General features: G+C 35.5%; 1 long non-coding RNA gene across 1 annotated transcript in view; it reads left to right on the top strand.

The window, feature by feature from the left end:
• The window catches only part of LOC123278982 (uncharacterized), a 92144-nt gene extending 73712 nt beyond the window's left edge, over positions 1-18432 (top strand). Inside the window, exons 2-3 of the long non-coding RNA XR_011496051.1 lie at positions 12190-12279; positions 12612-18432. This is a non-coding gene — a long non-coding RNA (uncharacterized lncRNA). The remainder of the gene's footprint in view (positions 1-12189; positions 12280-12611) is intronic.
• The last annotated feature ends 227 nt before the right edge of the window (positions 18433-18659 follow it).

Below are 18659 nucleotides of genomic sequence, written 5' to 3'. Positions count from 1 at the left end.
TTGTGTCTTTTTGACATACTCCATTATTGTGTTTTTATGATGCACAGGCTTACTTTCTGGGACTATAAGACACTCCAGGTTCATCCTTTACATTTTCTGTCCCAGTCATAAAGTCATCCATTTATCTAAGGATCTTTGGTTCCTTTTATTGGAGAATATTAGAAACCAGTATGTGGGCACAGGCATGATCTTTGCTACCAAGGTGTCATTGCTTCTAGCCCTCTTAGCTAACAGAACAAGGAGATAAGTTGGAAATACTAATCCATGTATACACACATGTTTATACATATTTCTATATATAATCATCCACATATATTAGGATGAACATAGGTTCATCCTAAGGTCTCCAACTCTAATCCAGCACCACGTGGATCATTCAATCTTTTGCTCTTGCTTATCTGTAACTTCCCTTTCAAACAGTGAGAAATCTGACCCTAGCACCCATCAACATTTTCTTAACTATTCAATTTCATTCTAAGTGTATAGCAGTATCAGAAATATTACCCATATCCCATGGGAAACAAGTTTATCAAGTAGAGTAGGGTGCTTATGTCCTGCTCCTTTTGCCTTTAGTCTTCACTTTAGATGTCACTGTTTTCCAACATTACTTAAATCAGCATCTTATTCTGTCATCCATTTTGGTGAGATTGTTTCATACATACGTAACAAAGTTAGATTGTTTCTTTATTGTCTGTTTTCCATCCTGATATTCTGTGTCCTCCAAAATTATCTTTTAGTTTGTGTCCATTAAGATTTACTCTTTGTGAATGAATGGCTTCTGACAAATGTATAGTGTCATGCATTCACAATTACAGTATTATACAAAATATTTTCTCTACCCTAAAAATTCTCCTGTGCCTCACTTGTTGAACCTCTCCTCTTCCTCATCTTCATTGTTTTGCCTTTCCCAGAATATACAATTGGACTCTTAATAGTATGTAGTTTTTCACATTTGTAACCACCGCTGACACAGGAAGGGTTAATAATCACTGGAAAAGGCTTGCCAATAAACTGTGACCTGGAGGTGAGACGACCGGTTAGCCAAAGACGGGTAAGATCTCCAGTGGGAGGCAACCTAAGCTAGGCATGGTCGCCCAGGGGCACAGATGGAGACACGATATTGGGAGCAGGAGGGGCCATTGCCTAGGAGGCCTTGCATGCTCCAAGATGAAAATATACGAGCACAGCAAGAACATGATAATATCAAAACAGAGGCCGAGGGAGGGCTCCTTGAGAAATCACTAAGAATTCTTGGCATCCGCTAATTACATTGTCCAGAACACCTGTGTATGTTTAACAGATGCAAGCTATGTATATATTGAAACACTGGTTATAATAAACTCAGAGTGGCCATCAGCCCTCTCCACATCTATCCTGGTGTGTACATTGGATCACGACACCGACAACATTGATTTCTTTCACTTGGCAATATGCATCTAAGATTGATCCATGTCTTTTTGTGGAGTTTTGTAGTTCATTTATTTTTGTCCTTGAACAATATTCCATTGTATTGATGAACCATATTTGATTATCCATTCACCTACTAGAGGACATCTTGGTTGCTTGAGATTTTGATGATTATAAATAAAAATGCTATAAACATGTAGGTTTTTGTGTAGCTGTTCTTTATAAAATTGAGGAAGCTCCCTTCTGTACTTTATTGAGAATTTTTATCATGAATAGGTGTTGGATTATCTTAAATACCTTTTCTGAATCATTTGATATAACCATTGACTTCTTTTTAGCTTGTTAATTTGGAGAGCTATAACTGATTGAATTTCAAGCCTTGAATCAGCTTTGTATCAATGAAGTAATTATCATTTGTTTTTTAAATATCATTGATTTATCATCTAATTTTTATTGTTTCTTTTTCTTCTGCTTGTTTTAGGCTTAAATTCCTCTTTTCAAAATTCTGGTTTCCTAAGGTAGAAGCTTAGGTTATTTCTTTCAGATTCTTTCTTCTTTTCTAATGTACACAATTAATGCCATAAAATTTCCTCTAAAGATTGATTTCACTCTATCCCACAAATGTTGATTTTTTTTCATTTTCATTTAGTTAAAAATATTTCTTAATTTCTCTTGAAAGTTCTTCTTTGACTTATGGGTTATTTAAAAGCATGTTGTATACTTTCCAAATATTTAAGATTTTCTAGCTATATTTCTGTTAATAATTTCTAGTTTAATTTCACTGTGGCCTGAGAACATTCTTTGTATGATTTCTATTGTTTTAAATTTGTTAACATGTGTTTCAAGGACCAGAATAATGTCCATCTTGGCAAGTGGTTCATGTGAGTTAGGGAAGAATGTGTATCCTGCCATTATTGGATGGATTATTATCTAAGTGTCAATTAGATCAAAATGATGGATAGTGCTATTCTGGTCAAATATATCCTTTCTGATTTTCTACCTGCTTAATCTAGGAGTTACTGACAGAAGCTTGTTGAAATGTCATACTATAATAGTTAATTTTTCTATCTCTCCTTTATGTTCTATCAGTTCTTTTTCCATGTACTCTGTTGCTCTGTTGTCAGGGGCATAAATATTTAGAAATTTTATGTCTTTTTGAGAATTGACCATTAGTAATGCCACTTTTTATTCCTATTTTTCCTTGTTCTGAAGACTATTTTGTTTGAAATTAATATAGCTAATCCAGCTTTGATTAGTATTAGTATGGTACATCTTTCTCCATTCCTTTACTCTTAACCTGTCAGAGATTTTATGTTTAAAGTGGGTTTTTTTCTGGCAACTAATAATCAATTTATTAAAATAGCTGATTTAAACATCTGCAATCGTCACTTCAACCTCTACTCTTGGCTCAGTACTGACGGAAATAATTTGTTTAACAATCTTGGAAGGACTTTGCAAGCTAATGAGAGACTGTGCATTCTCATGTGGAAATGATCCCCAGTCTCAGAACCTTCATCACATGTAGTTTTTCTAGTGATTCTCAGAACCTTTGTAGGCATCAAAACTGGTCCTTTCACTTCGAAGTTTCTTCCTTTAGGCTTCTAATCATGTCAGCACACATTTTCTCCTGGACATGTTCTATCAGATAATAGGAACTGCGCTAAATAGGACATCAGTTGAAGATTTTTTAAAAATCTGGCTAGGAGTTTGGCTGTGCGTCATATTTGCTGTAGCTGTAGGCACCATAGGTCACAAATCTCTCTATTATCCTTGTTCTTATTTTCTCTCTAGACTTTTATCATCCCCAAGTGCTCCTCCTCAGGGAGAGTCTGTCTTGAAGCTCTTTCAGCTATAATTCACTGTTATCGTTGGTGTGATGGTCATGTGTGGTGGAAGGGAAGCATTGTATATCCTTAAGATTAAATATCCATGTTTTAGTGATCCTTTGTCCCTGGGCTGTGACTTTCACAGAGGTTTCTTTCCTTTGTTTTTCCCCTTAGATGAAACAGGAAGGATGGATGGGGTTAGAGTCAGAGAATTGCCCTTCCCCAAGGTGAGATAAGGTTCTGGTAAAGTCTTTTCCCCTGGAGAGTAGAACTTTGTTATAGAGAACACCATGGTGTATTTCACAATGGTTTCTTTTCTCCTTTCCCTGCCAGCACCACAAGGGGATCTTTCTTGGTTCTTCGTGATGAGAAGCCAGTAGGTTCCTGGAGGTAAAATCTACAAAAGTGTGAGGCCACGCTAAGACTGCAGCCTCCAGAAATCTCTCACTCCCAAGTTTCTCCACACTCAGCCTCACCATTTCATCATAATTACCATTTAAGTGCTTTCTTCCAGTTCATGGCTCCAGCAGCTTCTACTCCAGCTAACACAATCTCGCCTGTGACTCTCTGGATTTGCTTCTCTCTCCGGATTTCAGGGTGTTGTTTTACCTCACAATCAGAGTTCTCTGGTGGCTTAGAAAAAGGTTGTTGATTTTCAGTGTTTTCATATGCAATATTGGATTGATGACCTCCAAGCTTTTAACATGTCAGAGCTAAAACTGGTTGTTTTATAAGGAATTATGGGTAGATATCTGAAACAGGTACACTACATATGAAGTTTGATGTTGAAATTATTATGCCCAATGAATGTTGCTTTATTTTTCAATAAACCTTCTCTGAACCCAAGGCTCTGGGGTGTACCAAGTCAGCTGCAAACAGCCCTGCCACTCTTGAACTTGTGATTCCAGAGGGGACCTTATAAAGATAAAATAAATTATTTTGGCTATTACTTGAATATTATGCACTATAAAAGCATATAAGAAAGGGACTTGTATTTTCTAGAATATCACTTTCTAGAGGAAGTGAAAATTTAGCTGAGACCTGACAAATGATAAAGAGTTTTTCTGGCAAAGAGCACAGAAAAGAATATTCCAGAATGAGGGAGATCATTGTGTTAAAAAGTCTAAAGCAGGGAGTAGATATGATGTTGTTATGACTGTAGTACACAGAAATAAGGCTGGAAGAAGAGAAAAGCAGGCAGGTAGCACCCCTATGAAACAGGATTCTGTCTGTCTTGGTGTGCTACCACCTTTCAGATGCATCAGTAGTCAAGGTTTTAGGATCAGAAACATGATTTGGTGGCCATACTTGATTAAGTATTTGTTTGTGGCTTCAGGAAGTAATTTTCTACCTCAGGTGGAAAAAAATTTCTAATCTCTGAAAGCATAATCCTACATACCCAATGGTTTCTTAAGGCTGTTTTCTGGGTCAAATGAAATAACGGTTGAAATAGTACTTTTTAAAATGTGAAGAGTTTGTGCATACTAATGAACTATTGCTGTTGAATATTTCTAAGGTTTGTGCCACTCATTTATTATGTCCCTCACACGTATGATAGGTGGCAAGATAGGGGACTAAGGAGAGAGAGAAGATGACAATTGCCAGTGGCTCACCCAATCAAGGGGTCGGTTCATGGTGCTATGATTTTATAGAGGTCCCTGCTATTGTGATCTGGGTCAGTCTTCAAATGGTACTTTTTCACAAGTGTTCCCCAAAGTTAATGTGCTTCATCTTGAAATTAGATTTCAAGATCCCTGAAATTTTGGGAACATTTAGTCACATGTAGTTTTATTGAGAAAGGAGAGCTAACAGGATGTGCTAATGGACTGAGTGTGAACAACGGAGGGATTGATAAATGATTATGTGATTTACTGAAATTTGCAGGATCTGACAAGGGGAATTCAGTTTGGGGCATGTTGAGTTTGGGGTGCCTTTAGAAACCAAATGGAAATAACATGTAAATATTTTTCCTATCCTACTCTAAAGGTTGGGGGAGAGGTCAGGGCAGGGGATTTATGTTTGGTAATCATCAAACTATAGGTGATATATAAAACCAGCAGGACTAGATGGATCATCTGGAGAGAAAATACACATAGAAAACTGACTGGGTTCATGGAGCAAATTCTGGAGCATGGCAACACTTAGAGACTAAGGTCAAGTTTTCTACAAAGTACATTGAGAGGGAAGAACCAGCAAGAAGAGAAAACCGCAACAAGTATGGAAGGCAAATGGAGTAAGCATTTTGAGAAAGAAGGAGTAATCAATGGTGAAATACAAAACTGTTCGGTAATCTTGCAGAAAGCACATTCAGTGAGATAAGAGGGTCAAAAGTTAACCAGAGTGAGTGTAAACAGAAAGTTGTAGGAGAGGAAGTGGAACTATAAAGTCGAAATGCTAAGAGTAAGGATGGTGAGAGAGACAGCAAGACACATTCTAAAAGATATATAATTGTAAAATTATATATAAGCATATTCACATATCCAAATATACAATGTAACCAATTTGTTTATATAAAATAAGCATATATGTATAGATTTTATATTGTATATATAGATGATATACAATCTTGTATAGATAACACATGCCATAATTAGAAGTAGATATGACATGTATTTTGGAAAATAAGTAATTTTAATAGAAACATCAAGTTAAACACTCAAAGAAATTTCCATATTCCAACTTTGTTTTAAAATAAAATATGTACAAAAATTATTTTTATTGAAAAAGACCTCATACTAACCTGGAAAATCTAGACATATCTAACAATCTCTTAAAATGTTTTAATATAATATAGCATTAAATGGCTGCTCTTTACTGATTGTTTTCATCTTTAATGTTGTGAGCCTCTTGAATCGGAAAGCATGTGAATGCAATTTCTCATTTTTTTTCCTCCACTCTGAGGTATAGCAGAAGTAGAATTATTAATGAACTCATGTCCTGCCTCTGTGTTTTTGGGTTGTTGCTGTAGGATAACGATCAAGTTACTCCAACCAAAGGAAAAGCTAAATATTTTTTCCAGATGTTTAAATTATCAAAAAACCAATAAGTAAAGCAAACTTGTTTACTGCTGCATGCATAATAAGATATTTTTCAAACTTAAACCACTCAGAAAATAGCCCTCTAATTTTTTTCTATATATTTTCATTTTTTTCTTTGCCATATGACATTTTAATTTATGAAAATTAGAAAATTTGGATAGATGTACTTTAGAAATTACATTGGGCATTTTCTATTCTGGCTTACGTCCCCAAAAAAGACCTCCACATTTTTGAGTCTAAAAAATTTCCACCAGCTTCCAATTTAATAGAGCATGTAGAGTACTTCTCTTGATTAGGAAGTAATTGATTGACAAAATATTGAGATCTGTTTTTCATTTGTAATTAAGCAATACCGTAGGTCCCTTAATTATGGTTACTGATGATCCCTAACTTATTGCTAACTTTACCAGACCCATCATTAACAATATTTATTCTTCTTTACATCGTGTATAGATTACTTTTCCACACAGCTAGGATCTTGTGTGATTTCCCCAGAGATGTTACGATGGTTCTTAGAATGTAAGCCATTTCTTTTATGAAAAACAAGGGCTCACAACTGCAGTAACTCAGGCCAATATGCTATATATTCAGTGAAAGATTTATAGCAGTACATGTGAAATGAATTGAAGTGATAGATCAACTCTTATAGCTGATTATTCCCTAGGATTTGGTATCTGAAACTTTATTATTCATGTCTAGTTTCAGGGATTTAAGAGTTAGCTCTTCCATCCTGTTTTGAGGGCCCAATGATGAGGTACTTTACAATTTTTAAATCACATTCATGTACCTGGAATCACTTGCAATATACGTGTTAGAAAGTTGTATAAATTAGTTTAAGCTCTTATAATCTGGTTCATAACCCTATGATTATGAACCAGAACTTAGAAATCTGTTGGAAATTATTCTTATACATCCTATGGAAATATTTGATATGTTTCTAATACTGATATAAGGGAAAATAGTTCACATACTGAATATATGTATTTCAGCGGGATGAACACTTTAGATAGGAGAAAAAAGTCTATCCTCAACATGGGCAGATCCCTTGGCTTTTTATACGTTGGTCTATCTGCATTATTACATTGCTGCTTGAAGTTCATTCTTTGATAAAGTTAACTATCTTAAGAGAATAATTTTAAAAGATCTATATCTTAGAGTCACATGCAAGCCAATATTTTTTGTGTGGAATCAGAAAAAAATAAACACTTTCTGGGAATTTTTGCAAGATTATGAATTCATGGTAGGTGATATTTATATATTTGCTGTTGAATTTAATGAGTGCTAGACACTGAATTGGGATCTGGAAATATAAAATCGACTAATACCAATTCCTATACTTAAATAGTTGAGCATCTATCTAGTGGGGAAAGCAAATTCACAAATTATTAACCCTACAGCATTAAGAATACTTTTAAAGAGGCTGGAGAAAAGTGCTAAGGAAGCTCAGAGAAGGGAGAAACTAACACTGAGCAGGGACACTTGGAAAGACTTCTCGGACAGGGTGATATCTGGATTGGAGCTCTCCTACCCTCCTCTCCTTTGAATTCCCTCAGAAAATCAGTTATTTCATACGTAAGGAACGCAAAATGCCAAAATTCACATTACAGTGTCCCTTCATTTTGGCGCTCTAAAAGGATGTTCATTATTTGGGAGCATGGACAAAAGGCAAATGACTATAGAACAGCTCCCTTAGAAAATTGATGGTGACTTTGGAGTCACATTTTTAACGCTTTTTATCTTGCCAGCTTCTTCCTTCCCATCTTAACAATTTCTATTGTTTGGGAAACTATTTTGGGTACAAAGTTGCACTTACTCATGGCTGCGTAGTCACTGAACTCTTAAAGCTTACTTTTCTAATTTACTTTCTATTATTAGCTGGGTCGGTTACAGTGCAGACATTTTTAGAATCACCTGGAATAGAATATGTCCAATGAAACATTACTCTTTCGAATGAACAGTATCTGATTAGAACAATTTATTTTCTTTGAAAAATGCCTCTAATCTTAGTATAGTATGGCACTAATGGTAAGATTCGAGTTTTAAGATCTATCTGCATGAGTTCTGCCACAGTCACAAGTGAATAGAAATAACAGAACCAACGTTCATTTTCCATGTGAATTCAATATGAATGGAAATGGACTTGAGGAAGATTTAAAAACAACCAAAAATAAATGAATAAAACTCAACCAAGCAACATTGGTGATTATCTTGGAGCACTGACTATCTCCTGTAGAAGGAAGCTGATTATATTTTGAATGACCTACATCGGGCAATCTGATTGCCCAGTGTTGTGACCCCGCTGCAGGCAGGTGCCTGGTGTCAAGAGAGTTTAATTGTTCCTTCTGAATGTACAGGTTTCCACTCCCTGAATGAAAATGAAGTGAAAAAAAAAGGGGGGGGAGGGTGAATACAGAAGCTTAAACCTGATTATTAATTTCAAACTGTGAAATTCCTATAAGCCCCTTTTCTTCTTTCCACTGATTTTATAATGGTTCACAATTTTCCTGTGTGGGGCTAGTAATTCTGCTTTGCTCACCTAATTTAAACAGTACCGTTTGACATTTTGGGGTTATCTAATAATGGAGTCAGCCAAGCAGTCAGCTTTAGTATTATGCATTTCATGAGTGAGAGGGAAAAAAAAAACTTAAAAGACAAGTTGGTTTGGTTTAATTTCATTGGATATTAGCATTGTTCAAAAGCAAAGCAGTATTAGTGACGGAAAGTAGGTTAAAACATTGCTGGTTTGCTAATAAGGAAAAGTATCTTTTTTTCCAAAAATGACAATGCTATTGAATGAAACTTTAACATGCAAAGTAGCAAAATGCTTTGTCTTTATGAGTCTCTTGATTTCTGAGTAATAGATTCATTAGGGGATGAGAGAAGCATAAAAAGATTATGGGTTTTAAAATGACTGATTAGTGAAAGAGTAAATAGCAGCAGGATTAAAAGGAGGCAAAAAGGAGATGGTGTTCTTTCTTCTCTCTGGGGAGGGAAAGTGAAGGAGCGGAAGTGAGTCTCAGCACAGTTTAAATGGGTAATTGGGCATGTTCCGAAGTACTGTGCAGTGGTATTTAATGAAATTCTAAACTCTACCTCCTCTCATTAAGTTGATTCATGGAGTCAGTAACAGGGGAATAACTGGCAAGTGCGGCCTGCTGTGAAAATGACCACATGTTCCACATCCGTCAGTTTAACCTCTGGAAAAAAGGGCCTAGAGAATGCAGTCTCTTACAGGTCTTCCCCTCCTCCTTTCATGCTGTCACTGCTCTGAGCCTGTGAGTGGAGCACCTGTTTGCTACCCTTATTACCTGGGTATGTCTTACATAAATGCAGACGTTATTCCAGAAAGGGCCCAAATTCTCCTATTACTTTCTTCATTATCTTCTTTTTTATGGACCCAAAACTGAATATAAGTTCACAAGGAAAGATGTGACATCACCTTGCCTTGGATGAGGTTAACGGAGTGGTGGCAAATTAGTGGCAGAAGAAAACTTGTAAACTGAGATTATTTTATCTAATTATTGCTTGAGTAATACCTGAAATAAGAGAATTAATGAAGCTAATATTTAGCCTCTGAAATTAGAAAAGTTTTTTTTTAATTTACCACCTTTTATGAGTAAGCTTAGTTATTTTCATCTAATAGTAGCTAAATGATACTATCCTCAGGAAATTACAAATTTATATGGTCAAGATCTTTTTAGTGAAGTAACCACGAATCCTAATCTCCTCCTGTTTCTCCTGGCCTTAGAAAGAGATTAAATACCTGTTCAGTTAACTGATTTATTTCCCCTCTTCAGGGCCGCATGAAGGAGCTCTCTGAAGAAGAAAATATAATGACCCAAGGTCCCTGTCTAAAAGAATATTGGGATTTATTAGATTGAACAGAAATGATTTTCCTCTCATCCAATGAGCTGTTCTTTCCTATGGTACTTCTTCCCAGGAATAAAGCCCTGCATATCTCTTCTTTATTATCTTTACAACAATTTTTGGGACTAGGCTTCTGACATAATTCATAAACAGCAGAATTCCTTGGGTATCTCTTTTTATAGGTTTTTTGAAAATAAGGGATTTGGAAGTGTATTAACAGAGGGAATATAACAGCATAAAAATTGTAGAGATATAGGTTTGTCTGAAGTTGCTCTCTTGGAATAGTCAAAACAGTGAGGAAGGACACAAAGCAAATGCAATTCCCTTATTGGCAGGGTTACTCATACACGCATGTATTTCCTGCATTAGTATGATGTAAGGAGGCAGGCTAAAGTCCAGGAGGATATCCCAGGATGGATAGCAGAATGGTTATTCCTAACTCAGACAAAACCTTTATTAGATATCTATGGCTATGTTACCCCAAAACTTAACAGTATAAACAAAAACTTAACAGTATAAACTGTATATCTCACAGTTTCTCTGAGTCAGGAATTTGGGAGTGGATTAATTTGGTGGTTTGGGCTCTGAGTTTCTTATAAAGTTACAGTCAAGGTGCCAGCTGGGGCTGCAGTCATCTGAAGGCTTGAGTGGGGCTGGAGGATCCACTTTCAAAGTGATTCACTCACATACCTGGCAAGTTAATGCTGATTGTTTTCAGGCAGCCATAGTTCTTGCCATAAGAACATCTTGAGTGTCCTACAGGCATGGCAGCTGGTTTCCTCCTGAACAAGTGACCTAAGAAGAGAGCTAGGCAGATGTCAGAATGTCTTAAGTCTTATTTTTTTGAAGCTGGGCACTAATCAAACTGCTTTCTTTATTTAAGACTTGGGAGTTGCTTACTGGTTGGGGTAAGAGCAAATCTATGCCATGGTGAACAAACAGAAGAGAAAATTCAACTCTCGGCAAACAATTCAGCCTCTGTCTAAATATTAAACATGTACTTCTTCCTTATACTACCATATAAATGTACCTCCATATTATCTGCTCAAGGGAAAATCAGTGGCACTGATAATCCAAAATCAATTAAAAATACATTATATATTGGGGGAGGGCAGAGAATAATTGCCGTTTTAATTATGTCTGGTCAAATTGCAATTAGTTTGTGTTCCCTGAGAACACACCTGTTAAAAGAGATGGCCTAAATGAGGCAGCCAGGACGTGAAAAGATAGACTGAATTTTCAAAGTTTCTTTAGAAAAACTGCAGAGTTTAATTCCCATATAGTAGTCAAGATTAAATCCTCTCTGATTGTGATTAACTGGTAGTTAAAATTTTAATATACTATATGTGGTTTTATGTCTTTATGCTTTTTCTCTAATATTGATAATTTAGTTTCAGCATAGGTTAATTTTAAGTCATAGCGCTGGACTATTAGAAAAAGAAGAAACTGATGAATTGAATTAGACAAGGGAGACAAAATAAAAGGCAAAGTATGAGTAGAGATTTCAGAAATTAAACTCTGGAGAGATATAGTAAGCTGGAGGAAAGTCAAAATGCCCTTTAGAACCATACTCCTGTGTCTAACAGGAGTGAGCAAGCTAAGTCTTGTATCAAGGAATCTGCTGATCTGTGCTTTCTTTCAATATGTGCTTCTGAGCAGCAGTTAGAATCTCTGAGTTACAAACTCAAGAAAGCATTTTGCACTCGAATAGAGGCTCATCCATTAATTTCACTCATTTAACCAATAATTATGGGAAATCTACTGTGTGTCAGGTGACTGTTGTTATTTTTGAACTCTCACAATCATAATAATTACAACAGAGTAACACCTATTTATAAAATCATCTTGCTCTTTCTAAAAATGAGTTCCTTCTAAAAGCTAAGTGATGACAAAAATAATTGTACATTGCAAATCAGTACTAATGAAGATATGTATAATGTAAATGTTCTCTTTATATGAACGTCTTTAGTTTTATGAAACTGCAATGTTTTTATAAGGGTTTCATATTAATACTTGTGATCTTGTTCCTCTAATTCTGTTTTTCCTATAAGATCTTCAGTGTGAATTATTCTACGCAGAGGTTTTCAGGGGCCATTACAGGTTGAACATGGGCACTTTTGAGCAAGTAATTCCCTACAAAGGTATCGTTTCCTCTTTTAGAACTTCTCACGTTTATTTCTTACTGTAGATAAATGTCTTCCTGAAATTTAAGGTGAAAATACTAGGTACTCTCTATGTGAGCCCAAGCTAAGAGAATCCTTGTTCATTGGCAAGGCACCTTCAGAGATTTCAGGATATCTGGAAAAGTTAGTAATAAGCGTTCCCAAACTAGATGGGGGTGTGGAGGCTGGTGCCGAAACATCTATTAATTTCTCTGTGAAACAAATTTATTTCTTTTTTTTCAATGATCTCCAAAATGGGAAAGATGTGTCTAGTTTTACAACTAAATCTTCCTCCTTTTCATCTGTTGCAGATGCTCACCTGTGGTGAAGTGACTTCAGAGTCTTAATGAGACGATACTTCCTTTCACTATCTCTGAGTTTTTGTAGTATGGCAAAAATAAATTGTTGATTTTAAAAGTTTAATTAATCTATTTGCTACATCTTGGGTAAATGTAATAAAGAAAGTACCTTGGGCGTTAGATTTCTTTTGAAACCATTTAAATGAAAAAAGCATTTTACTGATCTAAAGTACTCTAACCTATTTTTTTTTTTTTTAAATGTGTGTGCTCTTTGGTCAAAGACTTAAAAATCAATTGCTGTACATCTGGTCCAGACATAATTTGTGCTACTGTCTACAGAAAAGGGAGACTGGGCCTCTTATCTGGAGGAAAAGAATTGGACTCATGTAAATCTTAGGAAGAATTTCATAAAAATTTTATACTATTTGTACACATATTGTAAATTATGTGGAAAATTGGGAAAGAGAAGTAAAAAAAGTAGCTAATTTTAAGTTAGAAATCAATTTAATATATTTCAAAATTAATTTCTAATTTCCCAGAAGGTTAAGACATTATTCATTTGAGGAAGAAATGGAAGGATAGCTATGGAAACAGTCATCCTTCGGCTTCCCCAGGATAAATTGTATCTGATGATAAATGAATATATTCTGTGTCAAAAATTATTAGAATATCTCTCTCTCAAAATTTCTCAGCATGAAGAACAAAATTTTATGAACCGACGGATGTGAGGTAAATTGAGTCCTGTTAAAATAGGTGATAATGTTTCCGATGTGGTACATTTTAAAGTAAAACATGCCGAAATATCATAGATCAAATATGGGGAGAATTCGAGTTCACGGGTATGGTCATTCTTGTGTTTCTATGTCATCAATATAATAAACAGGAAGTAGACTAGAAATCAAGCCTTCTCTCTGGTGGTCATATTTGGCTAAAAATGTCTGGATTGTCATTTGAAGTGTAAATCTGTCTTTGCTTTGAAAAATTTTCAGACTTGTTTGATTTCTTAGATGTAAGAAGAAGTATGGGAAATTCTGAGTTTAGAAACCTTTAGTGTTCTTCCTTTCCATTTTGCTTACACACTCACATGCTCCATCTAGCAAGAGGAGAAGAAACTTATATCACAAGCCCTTTTTTTTTTTTTAAGGAAGATTAGCCCTGAGCTAACATCTGCTGCCAATCCTCCTCTTTTTGCTGAGGAAGACTGGCCCTGAGCTAACATTCGTGCCCATCTTCCTCTTCTTTATATGTGGGACGCCTACCACAGCATGGCTTGCCAAGCGGTGCCATGTCAGCACCGGGGATCAGAATCAGCGAACCCTGGGCCGCCAAAGCAGAACGTACACGCTTATCTGCTGCACCACCGGGCTGGCGCCTCATAAGTCCTTTTTATCAAAACAGGAAAAAAGAATAAACCTGCCTGTGGTTGCATCTTGTCGGATGGCCAATTACTTATTCTTCCACTCTGCGCACCAGAATCTTCTTTTCAGCTGTCAGTTGTGTCCATTCTGTGTAAAATCTGTCTTTTCATTGCCTGTAAGGCAAACATCACTGTGCTCCAGCCACGTGGCTTTCTTTCTTTCTGTGAAAAGTACCTGCAGTATTCCTGCCTCTGGGTCTTTGCACTTATTTCCACCAGTAATTCTTTTTAGAAAAAAATCTGCTTGGCTAATTCTACCACAATTATCAGATATTTTTACCAAAGTCACAGTGTCTTTGAGGCCTTCCCCAACTTCCCAATTTAAAATTTTACCTTTTCCCAGCTTTAATTTTCTCCTCTTCATTTCTTCCCTTCTATCATAATGTACCTTGTACTTATTCATTTATGGACTTCCTTTCTTCACTATAATGTGAGCTTTATGATGAAAAAGAATTTTTACCCATTTTGCTCATCGCCTTATTCCCAGGACTTAGAATAGGACTTATTACGTAGTAGGGGCCCAAAATATTTGCTGAATGTTGTGAATGAATAAATATGAAAATACTGAAGTATATATTTGCTTCTGAACCTTTTAACGACAACAAACAATTTTTGTTTGACTGAACAACATTATGTGGTCACAAAATTTAGTATTTTCCTGGTAAGGTAACTTACAAATACACAATGAGTTTCTTGAATATGCAAACAGCTCTTCCTCTCTGAGGAACTGGAAAAATTCATATTTAGGTGAAAATAAGGAAAATATATCTAATCTAGTTTTTTATCTGCTTTTTCTTAAACAGTCTAGGTTCTGCTTTGTCTTTGGGTGTATTTTGATACCGTCTATGTCACTCTCACGTGAGTTGTGCTGTCTTATTACTTTTTCATTTTAGGCTATGTAATACTAATTGCAGAGAATTCTCAGTCTCTCTCTCTTAATCTGGCTCAATCTGATTACTTTTTAACAGTCTACCTTTGCCATGCAAGGTTGCAAAGTGTCTTGATAAAAGGAAATCCCCAGAACTCCCCCAAATTCTCAGGTTTAGATCTTGAAATTCCTGACTTGACCCTCTCACACATTATGCCATTGATTGGTTCTGTCAGTTTCCTTTAATGACTCCTCTTTCAGCCCACTTTCCGTATGTGCTTCCACCTCGTTCAGGATTTCTCTCAGTCTCCAGCCTTGCCTCTATCTAGGCTATTGACTTAATTCATTTCCCTTTGAAAACTAATCTTCCTTTTCCTCTTTCAAAACTGTATACTTGATTTTCAAAGTAGAACCTCCTGGCTGGCTAGAGGTCCCAGGATATTTCTTCCAGAAAATTGCTGTCATGAGCAGCCTCTCTTGCTTGGATTATTCAACTCTAGTAGGTGAGAATTGTATATTCTTTTTCTGAAACTCTTCATAGTTCAACTTTAAATACAAAATTTGAATTGATTTTATTTTTGTAGTTCTAGCTATGACTGTTCTAATCGAATATAACTGAATTACTGTCACTCAAAACCATCTGCAGCTTCTGAGTGCCTAGAAATATCAATTTCAGCTGTTGCATTCCTTTTGATGTGTCTATGCATCCTCTCTCCATAGCTAAAACTTTCATGTGTAACTTTCTCTTCACCGTTTATGCCTGTCTTTATTGTTCAACTGCTTTTGAGGCACACACCAGTGGCAGGAGGGTTTTCTAAGTCCCTAGCTGCTTCGTGTTGTCTATGATTTGTTATAGGAACCATTGATCTCTACGACTCTTTCACTATCACATGCACTTTCTGCCTCTGGCTCCTCGGGTTTAGGATATAATTATTTAATACTATTTTAAGGGTCATTTACCCAATCATTTTATGTACATTATTTACTAGCTAATCACTTTAACTCATTCAGGAAAGCTGGTTGTATGCATAGGCATGTCATTGAAGTTAAAATCTTGAGTCTGGCTTTGAACAAACTATACATGGTTTCTTCTTTTAAGCTCTGGCACATCTAAAATTGCTAATTGTTGGGGAGAATAAACTTTCTTGCTGTGCAAGAGGTGTCTGTGAATTGTAGTTCTCTCAACTCAACTTCAATCTAAAAAGAATTTCTGTTTTAAGATTAACTAAAACTTAACTTATGACAAGTAAAATATTTTGAGTAAATTGGCTTTGAGATAGAACAGAAGCGTTCCAGGAAAATTGAAATACCGAAAGCGTTTGAGGTCATAATAGAATTGCTGTTACATTAGCTTAATTTTAAAGCATAGAAGCTAAAGTAATGGAGAGGAGTCAAATAGGACAAGTATAGCTAGCACACAGTGGAAATGAAAGAAGACTTTTTTAATTTACTAATGATTCTCATAAGATTTCAAAAAATAATTTCTTAATACGTACACTTGTATCACGAAAGTGGGTAGCTCATTTTCAATTTTTGTGCCAATACAAAAAAAAGTCACGTACATTTTGTAAAACAAAATTATTGATGAGTTCTTTGTGTTCTAGTCTTAAGTATTTGAAGTCCTTCACGTACTTAGAATTATCCATTTGTCATTTCTTCCTCTTTTCCAGACTTAATGAAAAGGAAAAAAAAGAAAGTGAAACATTTCTTCTAAGTGTTTTAAGATGTAATTTGGAAAATTTTTATTTTATTGGCAAGAAAAATGGATCTACTTTTCTGAAATCAGTAAAAAATGTAAGAAATAGTAACTCTGGAATCTTTAATGTCATAACCAGAGGGATGAACTAATGCTCGTGGCCATCTGTCAGAAAACAAATGTTAGAGAGTCACTTACTCTTTGACAACATCCAGTTCATGCAAGCACCTGGAGTAAAGGTAACTGAAATTAGACATGGGATTCTAGGCAAACGCAAAGAGAGCTGAAACTTTTGATCTATGATAGATCATATATCTATATCTAATTTTTGATATATTCATATTGGTTCTTCAATGGAACATTCTTATTATTGAGAAATTGAATTGAGTCCTTCGTCATCTTGAGACAAAGGTATAACAGAATTAGACTGTTAAGACAAATAACCAATAATCAAAGTGGACTGATATTCACACCACTATTTTATTCTCTCCTTTAGTTCATGGGTCATGTATTTGCTCATAGTAAAACGACGCAAATAGATTTTTCTTTAGCCAATCTTCTGTCTTCCACAAAGCAAAGTTTCACTCTTTTGTAAAGCAAAGTCAAAGCTCATCTCGCCAAGAGGATTGGATATCTTCTAATTTTGGCTACTTGTTTTAGGTGTGTCTATAAATAGTTCTACCATTTGTAAAAGATTTGACTAGTCTCTGAAATCACTGAACAATTTAATCAAATTAGTTCAATCTATTAATGTAGTAGTATAATGGAAAGAAAATGTTCTTTGTTAATCAGTAATTTTATATTAGAATTCAGACTTTACTCCTTGCTGGCTTTATAGCTTTGGCCAAATTACTTAAACTCTCTGAGCTGCAGTTTTATCCATTGTAAAATGGGAATTATAATTCTTCACAGCTGTGTTAGGAGGGCAAAATGAGATAAAATATGTGAGAAGGGTCTATAACACCGTTAGGTACTTATCAGATACTAAACAGATGTTGGCTTGTTTTCCCTTTGCTTTATACTAGAACCCATTCTTCACCACACACACACACATGCACGTGTGCACACACACACACAAACTAGTTATTTGACTAAACTTCCATTTAATTTGTTTACTGATTAATTAAATTAAAATAGTCAAACTGGTTCTGTATGGGAACAAGCTCAGTAATTTTCCTTCGTGTGGACATGAATTAATTGTACTGATCTCAAATGCATTTAATATTGTTTGTGTAAAAATTGTTTAATGGTAGTAAATGAAATTCATGTTATATATTGCATCATTAATTTGTATCCTTCCGTGAACTCCTACTTTTAAAAGACCTTCTATCAGCTCAATTCAGAAACCATCCTTCTTAAATGGGAATCTTTCAGGGGCCAGCCGCGTGGCCGAGTGGTGAAGTTCGTGCACTCCGCTTCAGCAGCCCAGGGTTTTGCAGGTTCCAATCCTGGGCACAGACATGGCACCGCTCATCAGGTCATGCTGAAGTGGCGTCCCATATGCCACAACTAGAAGGACCTACAACTAAAGATACACACCTATGTACTGGGGGGCTTTGGGGAGAAAAAGGAAAAATAAAATATTTTAAAAGGGAGACTTACAAAAGTTCTGCGCAACATTTTAAATTCATATTTTGTAAAACCTTATTGTAAATTCCAATAAATCCAAAAGTTTCCGTAGTGCCCTGACTCGCAGTAAATACAAGGCACAATGGAAAGATGTGAGCAATGGGTGCCCATAGTAACTCTTTCTATTTTGTTGTTTCTTGTTTGCTTTCAGGGAAATGTTCTAACTTTTCAATAATAAAAACACTTTGGTTTGCATACGAAAATAATAAAAATCTTATATAGTACAATAAAACAATGTGTCAAAATCTGCATCACTAATGATAATCATTACCAACATTTTTTGAGCATTTTAGCCCTTGTTCTTGATAATAGTGGAGATGGGACAGAGGGTTACTTAAAAAGGCCTTATGAATAATCCCTTGCTTGAATTTTTCTTGGATCAAAATATTGCTTAACATCCGTTATATCATTGATGTATGTCTTTTGTGGCTGAGAGAGTATCCTGAGATT

This window comes from Equus asinus, chromosome 20, assembly GCF_041296235.1.
Source record: "Equus asinus isolate D_3611 breed Donkey chromosome 20, EquAss-T2T_v2, whole genome shotgun sequence".
Taxonomy (NCBI): Eukaryota; Metazoa; Chordata; class Mammalia; order Perissodactyla; family Equidae; genus Equus; species Equus asinus.
This window is presented reverse-complemented; position numbering and strand designations above follow the sequence as displayed.